The sequence below is a fragment of the Quercus suber genome, unplaced genomic scaffold (genome assembly GCF_002906115.3).
Source record: "Quercus suber isolate HL8 unplaced genomic scaffold, Cork oak 2.0 scaffold_111, whole genome shotgun sequence".
NCBI classification, from domain to species: domain Eukaryota; kingdom Viridiplantae; phylum Streptophyta; class Magnoliopsida; order Fagales; family Fagaceae; genus Quercus; species Quercus suber.
Genome location: NW_027069576.1, coordinates 1,190,253 through 1,197,401, shown reverse-complemented (window position 1 = coordinate 1,197,401; position 7,149 = coordinate 1,190,253).

Sequence of the window (7,149 nt, the reverse complement as noted above, 5' to 3'; positions counted from 1 at the left end):
TATAGATTTCCTCTTCAAGATTGCCATTAAGAAATGCAATCTTGACATCTATTTGCTAAATCTCATAATCAAAATAAGCAGCAATGGATAAGAGAATTCTGATAGATTTAAGCATTGCTACTGGAGAAAAGGTTTCATCATAATCTATACCTTCTTTTTGTGTATACCCTTTCGCCACTAGCCTTGCTTTAAAGGTTTCAACCTTTCCATATATCCCTCTTTTCCTCTTGTAAACCCATTTGCAACCAACAGGTTTAATGCCGTTAGGCGCCTTTACAAGATCCTAAACTTGATTGGAATACATGGAATCTAATTCAGATTTCATAGCTTGGACCCAATGATGTGCATCTATATCATTCATTGCTTCATCATATGTGTAGGGATCCGATTCAACCTCTTCTGAGATAGCTTCATAAGTTTCTCCCAAACCTATGAATCTTATAGGAGGCCGAACAATTCTCCCACTACGACGAGACGCCTGAATACTAGACATGTCATGAGTAGTATCTTGTGGTGTATCTAATACAGCCACATCATCCCTAGTTTCATCTATTGGTTGTTCATTTACAGATTCATTCATTTCAGCCAACACAACTCTACTTCCAGGAGTAAAGTTATTCATATAGTCATTTTCCAAGAATTTAGCATTTGTACTAACAAAAATTTTGTTATCTTTACGACTATAGAATAAATAATCCCTAGTTTCTTTTGGATAACCTACAAGCAAACACACTTCAGATTTTGGTTCCAATTTATCAGGCTTCCCTTTTAACACATGTGCAGGACAACCCCAAATGTGGAGATATTTCATACTAGGCTTACGCCCACTCCACAATTCCATGGGTGTTTTAGGAACAGATTTTGATAGGACTATATTCAAAAGATGTATTGCTGTATTTAAGGCATAACCTCAAAAATAAATCGGTAAAGTTGAGTAACTCATCATGGACCGAACCATTTCTAAAAGAGTCCTATTCCTTCTTTCTACTACACCATTCTGTTGAGGAGTTCCAAGTGCAGCCAATTGGGATACAATCCCATTTTGAGTTAAGTAATCCTTGAAAACCCCAAGAAGGTATTCACCACCACGATCAGATCGAATAGCTTTTATGCATTTATCCAATTGATTCTCTACTTCAGCCCTAAACTCTTTGAACTTTTCAAAGGCTTCGAATTTCTGTCTCATTAGGTACACATAACCATACCTTGAGTAATCATCAATGAAAGTAATCAAATACTCATAGCCATCTCTTGCTTGGATTGACATAGGACCACAAACATTAGAATGCACTAGCTTTAGCAAATCTTGGACTCTTCTACCTTTTGCATTAAAAGGTCGTTTGGTCATTTTACCTTCCAAACAAGATTCACAAACTGGAAATTCATCAAAGTCCATGGGCTCTAAAAGTCTATCTTTGATCAGTCTTTGAATCCTATTTGAATTAATATGACCCAAACGCAAGTGCCAAAGATATGCATCACTAGTAGAAGGAAATTTTCTCTTTAATGATTTTACATGAGAGTTATTATCTAATTCAGAATTATATAATTCATGCTTATCAGGAGTTAAAATATAAAGACCATCCACAATATTGCCAGAACAGATAAACACATTATACTTCTTTATTACAACATTGTCTTTTAGGATAACACAATATCCATGTTTACCTAAGTAAGTAGCAGAAATTAAATTCCTACGAACATTAGCTACATACAAACAGTCTTCTAATATTAAAACTCTAGATTCAAAACATAAATTACAAACACCAACAGCTACAACTGGAATCTTGCTTCCATCAGCCAAAGTAAGAAACAACTCCCCTTCTTTAAGCTTTTTGGTCTCCTGGAACCCCTGCAAGGAATTGCAGATATGATTAGTACAACCTGAATCCACACACCAAGAATCCGTGGGATTCTGTACCAAACATATTTCAAGAAGGATTGTATTAATTATACCTTTGTTCTTGGCAGCCTATATTGGACAATTTCTCTTCCAATGTCCTTTCTCACCACAATGGAAACATTTTCCTTTGATCTTCTTTCCTTTATCAGCAACCCCTAAGGCAATTTGTTTACCCTCTTGCTTGGTGAAGTCCTTCTTCTTCTTCTTCTTACCCTTGCCTTTCGACTTAGGTTGAGAAGTAGAAGCTTCACCAACATTGGCTTCAACATAGGAAGTACCAAGAATGCCTTCTGCCGCTACCAATTCATTCATTAATTCAGACAAGGTATAAATCTTTTTGTTCATATTATAGTTAAGTTTGAATTCCTTGAATAATTCTAGTAGCGACTGGAGTACCATATCCACTTGGGATTCTCCATCTATATCGGCACTTAAAACTTCCAATGTATTTAGATTAGAGATCATTGTTAGACAATGCTCCCTCACTGAAGTACCTTCAGCCATTTTGGTATTATAAATTTGCCTCATGGTCTCTTGCCTTGCAAAACGGCCTTGCTCACCAAACATCTCCTTCAGACTTAGCATGATGTCTGAAGCTAGTTCTACATCCTACATTTGATGCTGTAGAACATTCAAGATAGATGCTAGGATGTAGCACTTGGCCATCTCATTAGATTTCTGCCAACAATCATATCGTTGTTTTTCCTCAGAAGGAGCATCTAATGAAGGAAAGTTAGGACATGGTTTAGTAAGAACATACTTATGCTCTTCAGCAGTAAGAGCAATGTCCAAATTTCATTTCCAGTCAACATAGTTGGATCCAGTCAGTTTGTTTTGATTAAGAATAGTTACAAGTGGGCTAAATGATGCCATGTTCTAAATCTGAAAACAATAAACATGAATATAATCAATAAATTAGACATTATCTATTTAGCATATAAACATATAGTATAGAACCTTAATAAAACATAATATAATATATGCAATGACAACCCAATCCCGTAATTAATATTCCTCGGAAGCGAGGTCATACCAATCACTATGATTAGGCGAGAAACATTCTCATTATTAATGCTATCATGGTAACTCTTACCAAACAAAAATAATTTGTCGTTTTCCCTTCAGCCTCTAAGTAATAATGACATAGCTCCGAAGCGAGGTTAACATTACACTTAGTCTAGTGTATACCATTACCTAGAATCAATGTGAATTACTAAGTAACTCCACGGAAGTGTGGTCGTTCTCAATGATAAAACACATTTCATCTATCTTTAAGAAGTTTAACTTGTAGTACCATGAATCAAACACCCTCCGAAGGGAGCAAGGCATATACGCCAAGGCGAGGTGCTTAATCACACTACTTTAAACCGATAATGGAGGCCGTGAGATGCAACCCTTGTATCTCTCTCCCACTAGATGTTTTATATAAAAGGTTTTTAATTATAAAGTATGCATAATCTAATTACACATAGTCTTGCCCCTTTTACATGAGAAAACACTTAGAAAAAAAAATTCTAATTTTCTTTCTTTCAATCGATCGAAAGTGCCCCTCGATCGATCGAACAAATTAAAAAATTCAAACTTGATCCTCTGACTCTTTCGATTGATACTTGATTGCCTCTCGATCGATCGAAAAATAAATTCGATCGATCGACTAACAATCGAAATTCAATCATTCTAAAAAAATTTGGTCACTGTCTCATTCGATCGATCGAAAGTGATTTTCGATCGATCGAAAATCGCGAATTTGAAATTTCCAGAATTTTTTCTAAGGCAGTTTTCTTCATTTTTCATGAACAAACAACTTTCAAACGAACATGCTTGAACAGAAAATGATGTCAAAACTGAAATTCATTGATGTTAAAGTCTTAAAGATCAATTTAACATACTTAAATTCAAATTTAATCAACATCATAACATCAATTTTAGTCTTCATCAAATCTTAGTTTCAATAACATGCAGAAAATTAAAACACAATCTTCTAACAATATGAAACTATCATCTCCAATTCTAAAACTCACAAAACATGTTAAACAATACGAAATTGAAGACCGCTCTGATACCAATTTGATGGAAATTAGAGATGAGTGCAATGGAAAATAAGTTTTAAACGGATCTACTTCATTCGATATTGTTAACACGTACTAAATAAATTTCAGAATTTGAGAACAAGAGATCGTACCTTGAAGCGGTGAATTTCAAAAACAAAGATTGAAGTACTCGGGAATATTTTTAATCTTCACTCCAATTCTACTAACGCCTAAGATGTGTGGTCTCTCAATTGGTAACAAAGGGATGACTAGAGAGTGACTAGAACTCTCATACACACCATTTCAATGTTGTTTTTTCACACACAGAAAAATATGAACGTTTTTCCTTTTGTATCTAACCAACTTATCTAATTGGGCTGGCCTTTTAGGCCTTACCAATTGGGCTTAAGTGTGTGGCTTGGAGTGGGACCAAAAGGGACCAATAAGACACTAGCTCCAATGGACCTTGGGCTTTTCTATCAACTCTTGACAAGTCCAAAGTTGCCATTAACTATATTTAATACCACTATATAAATATAGTTGCACTCTAAGTCTTATCTATAAATTATATCCCAAGACTTTATTATACATGCAACCCCTTCATAAAATATTCGTAGTAATACAAAGTCATTAATATAGACTGCCACTTTGTAAATTACTACATCTTAATCCTTAAGTACCTGGTTTAATCCTTTAATGTTATTCATCATATATTTATGAAATCCAATTCCATAAATAAATACTTTAGTGTTACTAAAGTGGTTAGGCCTAACTCTCTGAATAACAAACTTATTAAACTTATCTCAAGGGAATACTTTATATCTCTGTTAAGAGACAATGAATTTTATCTTGAGAATATATGTTCCATCAACACTAAATGTAGCTACCCAATATAATGAGGTTTTGACCATTACTTCAAATCTCACGCCTGATATATCAAAGCAACCTACACCTTATGATCAGGTCCATTATTCTCTCAGAATTAAGAGTTCATGCAAATGTAAGTCGTGAGATTTATTATTCATTTGACAGTCTTTAGGAAAATAATAAATCTCACAGCGGTCCAGTTCAATATGTCTTAACTCTTAAAACATATTAACACATCAACTAGAAGTCTCCACTTCCATGACCAAGACAAATTATCGTAGTTGATATGTTATAGTCTTCGCAGATGAAATGCCCAATTTCATCACCGACTACGAACTATAATTCTGAGTTTACAAAGAACTTGTGATTTATATCTTCTGTGAATCTTCACATAAATCACATACTATGCATCTCAAGGACTATGTGATAATGTCTGAATATTCATGTTACCATTGTTTCAGATAATAATAAAACAAATTCATTAAACACAATATTAAGTCATACATAATGTCATACACAATGTCAAACTTAATATCATACATAGCATCATATAGTAGGATTTAAGGGCACTAATCCTAACAATATTAAGTCATACATAATGTCATACACAATGTCAAACTTAATATCATATGTAGCATCATACAATAGGATTTAAGGGCACTAATCCTAACACAATGCATGAAGGGTCCTACAAAGATCGAAAGAATTAGATCAAGGACCAAAGGAGCAAAAGCTCAACCATAGGAACCCTTCCTCATCCAAACGGAACAATTGTTTGGAATGAGTGTCTCATGAGAAGCAAGACGAGGGTTGAAAGAATGAGAACCGAAGATGCACATAGTCAAGGAGTTAAGAGCATTAAACATTTTCATTAACAACATGCTATTTTCACTCAAATCCGGTTTATCATGCAAAGCACAACTTCCAAGAGGCTCAAGTTTCTCTTTTCTTTTAATTCTTTTAATAGCATGAAACTTAGAGCAATGAGGTCTTAGATGACCAAAAGCACCACAATGGTGACAAACAATGTGTTTAGGTCCATTAGGCTTTTTGGGAATAGATCTAGCAACTTGGTTTTGTTCTCTCTTCAACTTAGAGCATTGAGGCCTTATATGACCAATCACACCACAATGGTGGCAAGTTGGAACAAACTTAGATCCACTCAATTCCCTTGGATTGGACCTAAAAAGAGGCTCTGACTTAATAGCCTTTCTCTCCACTTTTTGATTTATTTTATGTGGAGGAATGAACACCGATATGTCCTTTGAGGCAAAACACACATTAGACACAGAACCGGGTACCACAACATGATTGCAACATATATTATCATCCTTTTTAACAATAGGTTTAGCAATCAAACACTTGGCATGCATCTTAAGAGATTCATTTTCAGATTTATTTTCAGATTTGAGATCATCAACAAGTTTGTTAGATAAAACAAGTTTAGCATCCAAGTCCATATTCCAACACTCAAACTCTTTCAGCTTTTCAAGAGAGTTTTCAGAAGTTTCTTATATTTTTCAACCAATTTGATGGATTCATTGAGCTTAGCAATCAAATCATCGTTTTCACAAAATAACTTGCTTAAACTCTTTTGAAACTTCTTAGCATTTTTCTTTAAGAGTTTGGTGTTAGGAATATCAACAACACCCAAAAATTCATGTAACATAGCATCACAATCATGAGGATTACCACTCCAAGAGGCATTTTCACAAACACATGGCATGTTACATTCATCACCAATCAAATCATATAAAGAGGCATATAAAGCACAATCCATGGCAACTAAACACAAGGGGTCAAGGATCACACTTAGGTAATGAAACCAAAACAAGTGTACCCGCTCTGATATCAATTGAAAGCTCGAAAATGTGTTGAAAATACAAGAGCTGTTTAGACCCCCCAATTAAAATTACGGCTCGATAGATTTTACACTAACTTAATACTAAGTGCGGAATAGTGTAAATGCGAGCGGATGAACACAAAGCTACTCTAATCCATAAACTAAGCAACACAATAGTGTAATGGAATATAAAAGAGTAAGGAAGAAAGATGCAAACACAGAAAACATTAAGACGCGTTTTCGAAGAGGAAACCGAAGACCTCGGCGAAAAACCTCTCTGCCGCCCTCTAAGCGGAAATCGATCCACTATACAATCAGTTGGGATACATGAGTAAGCAAGAGACCCTCCAAGCCTAATCTACCCGATGTACCTAATCCCTCCAAGCTCTTACTCCAACAAGGCTTCTTGGAACCGTGTCTTGTCTAGCACCTCGGATCCCGCAACAAGCTCCATGTTGCATCTGCCATTCTAGGCTTCTTCCAATGCTTCCCAGCAGCACCAAAAC